The sequence below is a fragment of the Haliotis rubra genome, unplaced genomic scaffold, assembly GCF_003918875.1.
Source record: "Haliotis rubra isolate DU_JTF1 unplaced genomic scaffold, ASM391887v1 Scf151, whole genome shotgun sequence".
NCBI lineage: Eukaryota > Metazoa > Mollusca > Gastropoda > Lepetellida > Haliotidae > Haliotis > Haliotis rubra.
In genome coordinates, this window is record NW_025765459.1 from 81,312 (window position 1) to 97,648 (window position 16,337).

Consider the following 16,337-nt stretch of genomic DNA (forward strand, 5'->3'; position numbering starts at 1 on the left):
GGAAAGACAAGTTACCTATCTGAACAGCTCAAATACCTAACAGTTTCAAGGAACACTTCATTTCCAACAGCAGAGTATGGGGAAGCCGTGGAGAATGAACGGGTTAGGCGGCTGACTTTGTGTGCTGGCCATAAGGTGCCTTGCTCTGGGGGTGTGAGTTCGAATCCCGGATGGGACTCAACCCAGCAAAAGTACTAGAATCTGTACTTAACTGAGAAAGTGTATTCCCAAATATAACATATGTTACATTTGAAAACTTTCTAAATGGCATTGTGTATTCATAGTAGAGTGTTTGCCAAGACAAGACAAGTCAAGACATCTGCAGTGATTGTCAGGAGTGCAGGTATCATCGCACCTGTTAGATATTGCTGCGTTCACTAATTTGAACCATTTGTATTGCCTTATCTGCTTCTATATATTATTTTCATTTTTCTTTGATCATGTTCAGTTCGGTTTAGTTATGTGATTTCAAAGTAATCCCACTGTAGTAAAACAATACAGAACCCAACATGTTAATGTTTTACAATGGCAGTTGTTGTCCATAAGTTTTGTACAAATTGTTGTTTTCCCTATTTCTACTTGTCCTGGGAAACCTGCTAACTTTTCTTTTTGATTTCCATTCATAAACCTGTGTAACATAGCTTGTTATATTGTCGGAATCATACAATGTACAGTGTTTAGCTTTAAGAATTTAGTTATCATGTTGACGGGAAAGCTTTTAATGTATTTTATTATTGGTTATGTTATGGAATTTAACAGTTTTTTAGATCATTTTAACCAACATGGTCATAGTTCTGACAAGCATCAGCATGGCAGAGACAGACCAACAGGGAAAAGGTACTTACAAATAATGTCAGAGTACTGACGGACACGGGCACAGTACTGACGAACTTGGTCACAGTACTGACGAACATGGTTACAGTGCTGACGAACATGGTCACAGTACTGACGAACATGTTCACAGTACTGACGAACATGGTAACAGTACTGACGAACATGGTCACAGTCCTGACGAACATGGTAACAGTGCTGACGAACATGGTCACAGTACTGACGAACATGGGCACAGTGCTGACGAACATGGTCACAGTACTGACGAACATGGTCACAGTACTGAATGGTCACAGTACTGACGAACATGGTCACAGTACTGACGAACATGGTCACAGTACTGACGAACATGGTCACAGTACTGACGAACATGGTCACAGTACTGACGAATATGGTCACAGTGCTGACGAACATGGGCACATTGCTGACGAACATGGTCACAGTACTGACGAACATGGTCACAGTACTGACGAACATGGTAACAGTGCTGACGAACATGGTCACAGTACTGACGAACATGGTCACAGTACTGACGAACATGGTCACAGTACTGACGAACATGGTCACAGTCCTGACGAACATGGTAACAGTACTGACGAACATGGTCACAGTACTGACGAACATGGGCACAGTGCTGACGAACATGGTCACAGTACTGACGAACATGGTCACAGTACTGACGAACATGGTCACAGTACTGACGAACATGGTAACAGTACTGACGAATATGGTCACAGTGCTGACGAACATGGGCACATTGCTGACGAACATGGTCACAGTACTGACGAACATGGTCACAGTACTGACGAACATGGTCATAGTGCTGACGAACATGGGCACATTGCTGACGAACATGGTCACAGTACTGACGAACATGGTAACAGTGCTGACGAACATGGTCACAGTGCTGACGAACATGGTCACAGTACTGACGAACATGGTCACAGTACTGACGAACATGGTCACAGTACTGACGAACATGGGCACAGTGCTGACGAACATGGTTACAGTGCTGACGGACACGGGCACAGTACTGACGACCAAGGTCACGGTACTGGCCGATATATGCTCAGTACTGTCCAAATTGGGCTTCATGTTGACCCAAAGTGGCGTGGGCACGGTATTGACGAACATGATTTTTGGTTTTCGTGTGTTTACTTTTTGTATTTTCCATATGTTATGTATATGCTGTAAATAATGTTGTAATGAGATAAAGTACATGTCTCCATGTGACCACGACATGAACCAACATGGGCGGGTACTGACAAACATGACCACTATCCAGTGTACATGAGCATGGACAGGTTCTGTGTTTACTTTTTGTATTTTCCATATGTTATGTATATCCTGTAAATAATGTTGTAATGAGATAATGTACATGTCTTCGTGTGAGCACGACATGAACCAGCGGGTACTGACAAACATGACCACCATTGTACATAAACATGGACAGATTCTGTGTTTACTTTTTGTATTTTCCATATGTTAAGCATATCATGTATATAATGTTGTAATGAGATAATGTGCATCTCTTCATGTGAGCACGACATGAACCAAAATGGGCGGGTACTGACAAACATGACCACCATTGTACATGAGCATGGACAGATTCTGTGTTTACTTTTTGTATTTTCCAGATGTTTATGTATATAATGTTGTGATGAGATAATGTAGTCAGATCAGAAGCACGGCCATGGTACTGACAATCGTGAGCACAGCACTAACCAACATGAGCATGGTACCTATGGATATAGGCAGATACTATGTTCATAAGGACAGTGCTGACCGAAATGGGGACATGGACAGATAAAGATGTTCATAAGGACAGTGCTGACCAACATGGGGACATGGACAGATAAAGATGTTCAAAAGGACAGTGCTGACTGACTTGGGAACATGGGCAGATAAAGATGTTCATAAAGACAGTGTTGACTGACATGGGAACAGGGGCAGATACTGATGTTCATAAGGACAGTGCTGACGGACATGGGCATGGTATGGATCCAGTGATTGAGTATTGATCTATGCAACTGTGATATGTAAAAGTCAGGCCTGACACTGACAATCTTGAACCTGGCACGAACCAACATTGAGCATGGTAGCTATGAACTTTTTTTTTGTACTTTACATATGTTTATGTAAATAATACTGTAATGAGATAATGTATTCAAATGAGAAGCACAGCCATGGTACTGACAATCGTGAGCACAGCACGAACCAACATGACCATGGTACCTATGAACATGGACAGATACTAACGTTCATAAGGAGAGTGCTGACCGATACAGACATGGCATGGATCCAGCGATTGAGTATTGATCAAGATACAATTTTGATACGATAACATGTCAGTCAAGTCGCAACTTCTCATGCAAATAAATCATAAAAACTACCACCTTTGTTGTTCATGAACAACCCTGGAAACAAAACATGGCCACAGTATTGACCAACATGGTCTGATCTAGGATCACACAGGATGAGGGAGTCCGGGTGATCACTGAAGAATTTGGAAAGTAGGTCAATCACCATTCTCTTTAAAATCCTGACAGTTCCAAGTCCATCAAGTTACACCTTAGAAAATGAAAACAAAACAGAGACAGACTTCTTTTGTTGGCTTTTATTCACAACAATCTCATAATAAAACTTACTGACAAGCATTGGTGATTAAATATCAGTCACGTGAGACAAGCACCTTCTTTTGACTTCACTGAAAATAACTGGCATTTTGTGATAACATTCTGAAATAATTGATTATTATCAACCGTGATTGTTCTTAAAAAGTGTGAGAGAAAAATGAACCTGTTACTTGTAGCAAATTTGGGTCATCTACAACATTTGACAATCGGGGGAAGAGGGTCACCCATCCTTGCCAGACTACAAACATAAATCTCTGGAGATCTAGAGTTAGTGATACAAATGAAAACACACAGTACAACTTGCGAGCAAGCAAGATTAAAGTGAGACAAATCATTTGACATTTCCCTGCCCTAAATACACGCCTTCTTCCTGGTTTGACCTGTTCAACTTGACAAAACAATTATTTTAATTAAGCAACCTGCATGTCTAGAACTCGGACATGTTACCAATAAGCACACATGTTAACAGACAATGTTAAATATACAAGTACGCCAGCTTTAGCGCATTGGAGTATGATGACACAAATGTATATTTTGTAACATCGTAATTTATGTCAAAACCATGGAAGTAGCATTACATGACACACTAAAGTGTCATGTCACAACAAGTCATCGGACATGTTGACTTAAACATGACTGAATGCACAGAACATCTGATAATGCAGCCTCTATACAACCAGAGCCTTTCAGTAAGCCTACGCTATACCCCTGGAGCCATTCCCATAGTCCTCACCCTTGATTTTCACTGCCATATTATCACCCAATTTAACCTTGTCATTAAGAACAGAGAAAGGGAGGTAACTCATCACCTAGAAACCAAAGCCACCAGCTAGTATTATTTGACAGTAAGCCATCCTTTCCATCAATTGATTTTCAGTTTTTCAATACTGAATTTCTCAAGAACTTCATAATCAAAAGGGACTGGCCTCCATGTTGCTAATATTGTCAACCCAACACTGAGGCTGGTTTGTAAGTCACATTCTGTTTGGTATGTTAGAGGTGAGTGGGTGAGTGAGTTTAGTTTTACGCCGCAGTCAGCAATATTCCAGCTATATGGCGGCGGTCTGTAAATAATCGAGTCTGGACCAGAGAATCCAGTGATCAACAGCATGAGCATCGATCTGTGGTATGTTAGATGTAAAAAATGGCAAAAGGACATCAAATGATGGTAATTTGCCCTTATAGAAACCACAGAATTGATTCAGAGTTAGTGTAGGTTTACGGAAATAAAAGATATATGATTTGGAAGACATAGAGGATGCTAACAATGTTTCAAGACATTCTTCAATTCAATAACACGAGGCAGGAATAACGGTTTATGCAAGGTGATCTGTCGTGACACAATGTCCGCAGCACAATGTTGTAACACAGTCCTGTGTCATGATATTCAAACATACAATGCTGTGATGCATCATGTGACCACATTTACGTAATACGCAACATGTAAAACTCCACAACCAGTCAAAGTTCATCATGTGCCAAATGCCACTATGAAACTCAATTGAAGTACATGTTGAGAAAACCCAAAACGACAGTGATGACCGTTTTTACCAATCATGATGTAGCTTAAAATTGTCTCTCGGAGATTTAATTTGTTGTTTACGCTGTCTATACAGATAGATTGGATTGTTCCTTCTTCATCAATCCACATTTTTCAGAGATGTTCACAGTGAAGAGTTGATATTAGTTGATTCAATAGATGGACTAATTATAACTGATATCAAAGTAGCTAACACCCCCCACCACTCCAAAAGAACACCCTCACAACAAAACAACCCCACAGATCAATGGCTCTCTTATTACGCTATACACAATCATAAATAGGATAAAACGAATTATTGTCTACTCATTCTATCATGTTCAACATGCAAACTAGATCTTATCTGCCCTGGGCTTAAAACTAACCACTGTGTGCCCTCACTGTCAACAACGGCCTTTGTGAATTCCACAAGCAACACAACATGAAAACAACATTAATTCAAACAGCACCTTATTAAAATCCTGTTTTCTTGGGATTAATGCTGTTTTCTGGTGATAAATGTTTTCACAAATTCTAGTACATCAAGGGTAGAGAAATAAAATATATTTTCCAGTTATCTTTGATGCAAAAATACATTCTATGGGAAAACAATTAAAAAGGTTTGAAAATGGGTGGCATCATGTAAAAAGAAATACAAATAACTCATGCTGACTGTCATGACTTGTAGAAAATCTCTACTTCCTTCAAGGATGTCGGTTCCCCTCACAGCGGAAGGGTTGGGACAATGCAGGGCATGGACTTGGGGATACTCAATCATCAGCAGGACTTGGAGAATCACTCCTTTCTTTTTCGCTTCTTGCGGGGGATGAGGCTCTAGAGGCATCAGACTCACCCCGATCATCTTGCTCACCATTTGTTTGTTCCACAGATTTACTTTTTGAACGACTTTGGGATTTAGAGCGACTTTTAGAGTTGCCAGCAGAAATGGTCTATCTTTTCGCTATCAGCATTATCTTGTCTCTGTCCAAATGACAGTCAAACAGACAGATATATGCACATAAGACAAGACACAAAGTATAGGAACTTAGGAGGTTTGAACACGAGAACATACACTGGTAAATATTTTCCATAGTTTTGTTATGCGTTAAAACATTAAATTTCTAGCTTTTTATCGTGCACCGATAATTTGTAAGTTTTTACTTGCGTGAATAATTATTAGTGCATCGCCTTCTTTCATCTCACTGCCGAAGACACGAAGCATGCGTTTCAAAGAGTCATTTACAGGTATATGCTTGTCTGATTGATAAATCAGATGCCTAAAACAGTTTGTTTAAGTGTTATTTTAATGTTTTAAAATATATTTTAACGTGAGGCAGCTTATTCTTGCACAGTTGCCTCACTAAGACGTCCTATCGGCCACATGTCGAGCTGGAGTTATCTCCCTTCCATTGCACATTAGGCAAGCAAGCACGCCCACCCGCATGGCGGTACAGCGCTCATAATTTTTTTACTGTATATTCTTTATATTGTTCATAACAATGGCAGAAGGCGTCGACGGTAATCCAAAAAAGAAAAGCAGCAGCAGCTCGCATGCCGAGATTATGGAGGCTTTGCTAAAACAATCCCCCAAAACACCGTCGTGGAGTTTGCCACATCCGTCATCGCCTAGTGCGAGTATGACTGTCACCGGTTTCAAGCCGAGCATGAAGTCAGAAGACTTTGAAAAGGAATGTGATGCATTGGAAACACAGCATAGAAGACTTCAACTAGAGACAAAACAATAAATTAAGGGCCGAAATAAGCGATCTTGAACAGAATGTCCCTGATTCACATCGGGGTGGTTCAGTGCAGCAGCGGGGCCACGTCATATCAACATTGGTCAACCAGAAGCAGCGACGGCGGGAGGTTACAAAACCACTAAAGCACGGAAGATAGTGGGTTATCTGTGGGCGGATTCCTTAGAGAGTGTTGATGATACCAAAAAGACTTTGAATTTGGGTGATGGTGTGCCCTGGATGTTGGAAGTCGGGGATCAAGGACAAGTCTTAGTAGAGTAACTTTAGATATGTGGACATGTGTATGCGAGGTTAGAGATATTGAAATATATGACTGATAAAGAGGAACTTGACCAGTATGGAATTTTGTACTATCTAAAGCACATGCAAGATATGACCCGGTTGTACTCCAAGTATATATGAGTCAGTGTCCTCTTATACGACCATTAATACCGTGCTACACATGTAGAAGACGGTTTTCCTTAGGATCAGCCCTATCAAGAGATCAGAGACTTTCAACTTTCCAAAGCCCACATCGGCAACAACCATGACCCTACGCCAGATGGATCCTCACGGCTCATTGCCTCATTTAAATTATGGGACCTGTGCTCGAGAAGACTTGTGTAGAGATCTGGACACAATAGCCAACAACACACGTCAGGGAGACCTCCTACTGGTACAGACAATCCTGGTCATCAGGAAAGTGCAAACAGAAAAGATTAAAATAACTTCGCTGATCAACATCAAACACTCTAATCTATGAGGGTTGGTCTCCACTGGTACCCAAGGATGACGTGGAAGAGATTATATTTTAGATGGAATTAGATATGGGTTTAAACTTGCAGAAACAGATAGTGTAGGCATGCAATCTGTGTGTACTGCAAACTATAGATCGGCTAATAAACTTAAAGACTTAACATAAAAACAGACAGTAAAAGAGTGAGTGAGTGAGTTTAGTTTTACGCCGCTTTTAACAATATTCCAGCAATATCACGGCGGGGGACACCAGAAATTGGCTTCACACAGTGTACCTATGTTGGGAATCGAACCCAGGTCTTTGGCGAGACGAGCGAACGCTTTTACCACTAGTCGATCCCACCGCTCAGATAGTAAAAGAGATTAATTTGGGTAACTATGTCATCACACATGTCAACACGAGTGTGGTGTCCTCTTGGTGCGATATTGAAAGCTAACAGTAAGGTTGATTCACGATGGGAGTATACTTGTTGACAAGGGGATGAACAGTTTCATGGTTGATTTTGAAACGGAATATATGGTCGATTCCAACGAAAAGCGTTCACAGCTAGGTACAAGGTGTCCAAAATAAAATTGCTGGCACCTTGTAATTATTTTTACCAATGTAAAGTCAACATATTTGCCTCTTATGAAAATCAGTTGCCATCATTAATCTCTAAAAGTGACTACAAAATTGACAAACTTTATGGATAACAACTTCTGTATTACGAGAGTTTGACGTTTCGATACAGATTCTTGTACCGTTGTCTGGCAGGAATGTAACATACATTGGTGGCAATGTATATATACTGAGTGTAACAAAGAAAACAAGATAACAAGGTAATTAACACAACAGGGTGGGCTTAAAGGTGATGAAGCCGGTGGGTAGACAATGAGGGCAGCCAGAGATGTACAAAGCCAGAGATGGGGGTGGTAGTTTAAACAAGGAGGAGATGTTAATACAGCTGATTGGGTTTGGTGGAGGAGTGCATCATAAGTAGATGGAATGTAATATCCTTGATCTATAAATAAAGTTGGTTAGTTGTAACAGGTGTCACACATACCCACCCACACCACACCCACCACCACCCCATCACATCCACGCACTGAACTAAGATTCAACATTAAAAAAGCAAATTGGAACAAATTCTCAACACTTTGTAAACAAATAGACACCACAGCCATTTACAACACAGACATAAACACTTTCAACACAAACCTGACTAATACCATACTAGACATCTCAGAAAAATGCATTCCAACTTTTCGATATAACCCTGCACATAAAACAGTCCCCTGGTGGAGCTCAGAAATCATCAAAGCCAGAAAGGCAAGAAAAAAGGCCCTTAATCAATCAAAGAGGGACCCTTCGAAATTACACTTGGCAAAACAACTAAGAAATAAAACTAAGAAATTAATCGAGGCAGCAAAAAATGACCACTGGAAACAATTCTGCTCCACCCTTAAGCTAACTAATCGAAACTCTAGAACTATGTGGAAAAGATTTAATGCCATTAAGGGCATCTCCAAAAAAACTATTTATCCAAACCTTCCGGACCTAGCCACAAACAAAGACAGAGCCAATGCTTTTGCTGCCCACCTCTCGGCCGTCAGTAGCTCCACCAACTACCCACCTTCTTTTCAAAACACTATGAAAAAGCAGCCCCCATTCACCCCACAACCACCACACACCGATCTACCTATAAACAAAATAATAAATATACACAAACTCCAATCTGCACTCAGAAACAAACAGTCAGCCTCAGCCCCGGGTCCAGATACAATTACTTACACCATACTCAACAAATTAACACCTAACATGCAAAACTTAACACTTTCCCTCTTCAATCATATCTGGACCTCAGGTACTATCCCAAACTCATGGAAAACAGCCAAGGTGGTGTCAGTCCTCAAACCAGGGAAACCTAGAAATGAGCCTGATTCCTATCGCCCTATCTCCCTCACCTCTCATCTATGTAAAACCTTAGAAAGCATTATCAACAACAGGCTCAAACACCTTATATACACAAAAAATCTAATTAAGGAGGACCAGAGCGGCTTTACTCCAAACAGGCAAACTTTAGACCATATTTTACATTTGGAACAAGACATCAAGGTAGCCCATGCACAAAAACAATACACTATGGCCATTTTCATCGACTTTAGTAAAGCATTTGATATGGTTTGGCAAAACGGCCTCATTCAAAAACTCCAAAAATATGCCATCAACGGCAGAATTCCAAATTTCATCCACTCTTTCCTTAATGATAGACAGATAATCCTCAAATCTCACAACACCCTCTCGGACCCTCACCCCCTAGAACAAGGGACCCCCCAGGGCAGCATATTATCACCAACACTTTTTAACTTCATGATCAACGACATATTCCCAGATAAATGGCCTGAAATTTCCAAAGCCAAATTTGCCGACGATATTTCCTTCTGGACTTCTTCCACTTCTGTCAAACAAGCCTCTACAAAATGCCAAAAAATGCTTAACCATATTCAAAATTGGGCCCAACAGTGGCGGTTCCTCATTAATGTTAAAAAAACGTGGGCATACTCTTCAAAACACAAAGAATGCAAAATTTCACACCCAAACTGCACCTAAATAACCAAAGAATTGAATTAAAAAGGGAAGCAAAATTCCTAGGAGTAACCTTTGACCAACATATGTCATGGACTCCCCACATTCATAACCTGGTCAATTCCTGTCAAAAAGATCTCAACTTAGTGAGGGCCATCAGCGGCACAAACTGGGGCGCCAACAAACATACACTTATTAACATATACAAAACGCTCATACTGCCTAAACTGGACTACGCTGCCCCGATCCTCCACTCCCTCTCCTCCTGTAACCTCCAAAAAATAAACTCCATCCAATATAAAGCCCTAAAATTAGCCCTTGGCACGAGGACTGGTACCTCCCTAAACACATTACTTCTACTCTCAGGCACCACTTCATTCACACAAAGAATCAACCAAACAACACTCACTTACTGGGCTGGGGCCCAACATAACCCACTATTTAAACTCGTCACACATAAATACAGCAACATTAAAAAATCAACACTCAAAAAATTCAAATTAAATCCCCTAAAAGCTCCATGCCTCACCAACCTCCATAAACTACTACAGGCACAACAGTTAAACGACATACAACACACACCTCCCATTAAAAGCTTCATTCACGACATACCCACACCCACCACAGACACCACCCTAGACAACATTCTCCAGCAGTTACCAAAAAACACCAACAAATCCACCATAACAAACATCACAAACAACTATATAAACAATAACTACCCAACACACACCCATATATATATACAGACGCCTCAATCAACCCAAACAAAACAACTGGTATAGGTATACATGTCCAACAACCCCCACCCCCACCAACCCCCCCCCATTACAACCAACCTTCACTATACAAACCACACCTCAATACACACAGCAGAACTAACAGCTATCCTCACTGCACTCCACCTAATACCCACCCTCCCACAATCTAACTTCTTAATTCTCTCCGACTCACTAAACTCCATTAGGCAAATACATAACAAGTACTCCAAATCTCGCCCTGATCTCATTCATAATATCACAATCCAAACCGACTCACTTAAACGAGCAAATAAAAACATAACTTTCACCTGGATACCAGGCCATTCAAACATATTAGGAAAAGACACAGCAATTACAGCAGCCAAATTAGCAACAACACAAAAATCACCAAATATAAACTTTCATACATCCAAAACAGAAACTCAACAACTCATTAAATCAAATATTCTCCATACTGACTTCCAACACAACATAAACAGCAACAAATCAACATGGGTTACTTCCATTATAAAATCACCCTTAAGGAAAATCCCTACATTCTCAAACATTAAAAATATTGACATGGCCATAAACAGACTCATCACAGGCATCACAAACCTTAACCACACACTTTACAAACAAAATAGACATGCAGATGGACTATGCACACACTGTAATACCCAAGAAGACATAAATCACATACTCATACACTGCCAGCTACAAAAGACAAACATTAAGCAACTACAAAACAGCATTCCCTCTAAATATCACAATAACATCCCACTACTCCTCAACCCACACAACTCACAAAGTATCTTCAAGGCCTTAACATTATTTCTACAAAACTCAAACCTGCTAAAAAGAATCTAGAACTCATTAAATAAGCTACAGCCACCTCTCTCACCTCCCACTCACTGCCACATTCAGCCCAGCCGTTCAAACCTCGATTATCCATTCTGCCCCCCTACAACATTAGACACGGCTCTCAATTTCATTTATCCATTCTCTGCACACGCCACGCTCGCTCTCCCCTCTCGCTAATGTAAACAACCCGTCACAAGCCCATACTGCCAAGGTCAAGGTCACTCGCCAGCCAGCTTACTACCACCGCTTGTCCCTCAACCCGGCCTCTGCCTCATTGCGCCTCCCTCGCTCCCCCACCCCCAAGCCTCTCCCCCTCCAACTTAACACCTTTTATTATTCCTTCCTTAAATAGCCCCTTATATAACTCATGCAGCTTAACTGCATTTAATATCTGCCCCCTATGCTATACATCCTTAGTACTCACACAAACACACACACACACACACACACACACACAGTCCCCCCCATTCCTCACCCCCTATATTTTTTTGGGTAAGGTGGTTTATCCCTTATTAACATTTATTATTTATTATATTAGCTCTCTCCTACCCCGTCTGCGAAATTGGCTTACGCCAGAAGCCGACGTTAAACATCCAACTTCGTCGTCGTAACGGGTGTCATATACATCCTATGTAATTGTGACATGGGTTTATTTATATAACATTCTTACAGAAAATGTAAAATACACTTTCTAATCACCAAGATGTTGTCTGGTCTCATCTATGATGACTTCCAAATGGAACACATGTCACGTGTTGTCATTCCACCAATCTATTTGAATGTGATCAGTTGTTGGTAGTTGTAGGTAACATTTGGGAGTTAAAATTTACCTACGAATACAGGTTATTCTGTGTGATATCTTCGTAAAAACAGCACAGAAAAGGTTCAGATGTGGCATACGTATATCTTGATGCCCTTTGCACTTGAACTTAGGATATAGTTCACTAATGTGTTCGTCTGTGGAAACAACAACATATTTAATGGTATTTGTAGGTGGTGTTCTTTCACTCGGGTGTTGATGATAGGCCGGGAGGTTTCGCCTATGTAACTCTGTCCACAATCACAGTTTATTTTGTAAATCACACATTTCGGGTTTTTTGTTGTCGAGAGTTGGATGTTTTCTTCCGTTGTTAAAACCTCACTAAATATAAAGTTGGTTAGTTGTAACGGGTGTCATATACATCCTATGTTATTGTGTCATGGGTTTATTTATATAATATTCTTACAGAAAATGTAAAATACACTTTCTAATCACCAAGATGTTGTCTGGTCTCATCTATGATGACTTCCAAATGGAACACGTCACGTGTTGTCATTCCACTAATCTATTGGAATGTGATCAGTTGTTGGTAGTTGTAGGTAACATTTGGGAGTTAAAATTTACCTACGAATACAGGTTATTCTGTGTGATATCTTCGTAAAAACAGCACAGAAAAGGTTCAGATGTGGCACACGTATATCTTGATGCCCTTTGCACTTGAACTTAGGATAAAATTCACTAATGTGTTCGTCTGTGGAAACAGCAACATATTTAATGGTATATGTAGGTAAGGTGAGTGTTTTTACCAAACCAGACTTTGATTTTCTAACATTGTACTCGTTGGTAACGCAATAAAATATCACTTGAAAACAAATTACCAAAATCACAAATTAAGCCTTAGACAGGGGATTTATTCACGAAATATTTGGCAGTCAGATTAATAACTTTCTGTTCATACAGTTTGACTAGTATTTAACACATAACATGTTTTCAACAAGTCATTTTTAAAATATCAGTCAAAATGAATAAAAATGGCCTGTTTGGGCCCCCCATAAGCCTGATTCCTAATTAAAAATATTCATGTTATATTAGCCCGAATCGTCTCATTTGTTCCGATGTGATGGGCACCCCGGAATAAATGAAGATAGTATTACTAAAATGTTATGAGCCCAAACATGCTGTGTACACTTTTCGTTGGAATCAACCATATGGATCTACGTCATGCGTTGAAGTTAATCAAACCAGGCTGTTATCTACTAAACTTGACCCAAAAAGCGCTTATCGCTCAGTGAAGTGAGTTTGCATACTCTATTTAATATTTAACGTTGAATTAACAGGCCGGTGCTGGCGTCATTTACAGCTACATGCTTATCTCATCGATAAATCACATTCCCCAACAATTACATTCCAAAACATTTTGGTTGAAAACAATTGTGGAAGATGTATATATTGATATCTCATATCTAAACTTGTTGCTGCACCAGTTACTTCCCCTTGTAGCTCAATACAGAAAGCAGGATGTACTTCCTTGTTACCTGGGCATACATTCCCTCTGTGCGTTCTTCATATTTCATAATGTAAACAATCCAAACAATGCTGATTGTTGTATAAAACAACCTTCATTCACTCTTTTGTGTGTAGTAAATGGTACAAATGTAACCCTTTGTCCACAGACCATACAGGGAATTATGCATCTGATTAGAAATTGAGGTCATTTGTAGTCAGCAGTTGCAGGCTCAAAGGTTACAGTGATCTAGCTGCATGTGACTTTGTCCGTTATCAGTCATGTGTCCACCTCTAGCTGGCTGGAATGTTTTCACACTTCCTACACTCGACTGCTATTCATTAGACAGCTAAGGATCGGAAAGGCAAGATATTTATCGAATTTTATGTTCTATTATGATGCAATGTTTCCTTTTACTGTTGGCATTCTGCTTAACAATGGAATAAGGATCTATACTGTAAGGACCCTGATCGTTGTGTAACACCGCCCACTTGGGCTCATTGGCTGCCATATGTCAGTCTACTGGCTGACACAGCTGAGCTGAGGGTGCTGAATATACTTATTGAATACTACTCTAATTCAGATATGTTGACTATGTTATTTAAGGATCATAATTACATATTGGATTATTAGGATTAAGATATATGACCATTAATATACTGAACCACAAAAGAAACGCCACACCAATAGAGGTTTCTTAACGCACGTGCTATAATTCCCTCAACAATCGAAACGGAGGATTGAGTTCAAACTGACGATTATGGTTAACACATTTTGGGGAATCACAGTTAGAGTTCACACAAACAAAATCACTAGAAACTGTACCATTAGGATACCTCAAAGTTAGTTTCGTGTGTGGCATCCATGGGCATTGATGACGGCGTTGCATCGCCAGTACATCGAATGAATTAGACGGTTGATGAAGGCCACAGGCACATGGGCCAATATTCTGCGATATACCTGATCGAGTCCAGCCGCAATTGTCGGCCTTGGTTGGAGGTCATTCAGTCATCTTTGAATCTCGTCCCAAAGGTGTTCTATTGGCCATAAATCCGGACTGAGTGCAGGCCATTGTAGGGTTTGGATGCCATGTTGTCTTAGGAAGTCCAATGATGCTCTGGCAGTGTGGGCACGAGTGTTGTCTTGCAGGAAGATGTGATTTCTGTGACGTCCAAAATGTGGTACAACGTGGGGTCTTATGACTTGGTCAATAGAGCGAGCAGCTGTCCTGCCATGTCCTCGTCCTGGACCGAGATTCTTCTTTGAATCTCGTCCCAAAGGTGTTCATTTGGACTTAAATCTGTACTGAGTGCAGGCCATTGTAGGGTTTGGATGCATTGTAGTGTGTTGTTTTAGGAAGTCCATTGTTGCTCTGGCAGAGTGGGCACGGGCGTTGTCTTGCTGGAAGATGTGATTTCTGTGACGTCCAAAATGTGGTACAATGTGGGGTCTTAGGAATTGGTCAAAAGAGCGAACAACGTCATCCTGGGCCGACATTGTGGAACACCGCAGGGCCAACTCTCTGGTTTCAGACCGATTGCACCCACACCATGATGCTTGGACCACCCCACAAGTCTCTCTCAACAATACACTAATTGGAAAACAGTTCCACACGCCTTCGCCATACTCTCCCTCCGCCATCGGCTGTTGAAACACAATATCGGTTTTCATCAGTCGATAACGCCACTTTCGATGCAGAGTGGCCCATTGCAGTCGGTTTTAGTGTTGACGTTCGGTGAGGACAGGACAACGATGTGGTTTGTGACAGCAGAGGTTTCTTCCGCGCAAACGCCGACGCACTATATCAGCACTAATGGGTATGTTTCCTGACGTGCTGTTTCCGTCGCTCTGGTAAAGCGATCCAGCAGATGGTTGCGCACATTCTGTCGGTCTTGACGCTGAGATGTTACTGAAGGTCGTCCAATGCGTGATCGGCCTTGGATGGCGTTAGTGACCTGATACCGCTCCTGCAGTAGGAAGATTAAAATGGTTGGCCACCCTCCGTACAGACGAATGTCAAACGGAACATTTTACCACGTTTACCATTTAGATGTGCGTTTCATCAGAAAACACACTGATGTGGGCAATAACTGTCAATTTAGTTGGAAAAACACGTGAACAAACCAGTACAATCATAATAAAACACCACCTTGTAAGAACAAAATTTTGCATTTGGTTTTGAAAAGGTGGCGTTTCTTTATCGATCAGTATACTTATACGCCCAGATTAACATGGCATTAAGGCTAACAATGTGCATTAAAAGGAGCAGGAAGAGTCACCTTTAGAGAAGGGTATCCTTGTAGCTCAGTGCAGAAAGCAGGATTTATTTTCTTGTTACCTGGCAGAACAGAGACTTCTCCGTACACACCATGCAATGATAACATTACCAATTCACTAACAACAAACATCACAGGAATATTGGCCC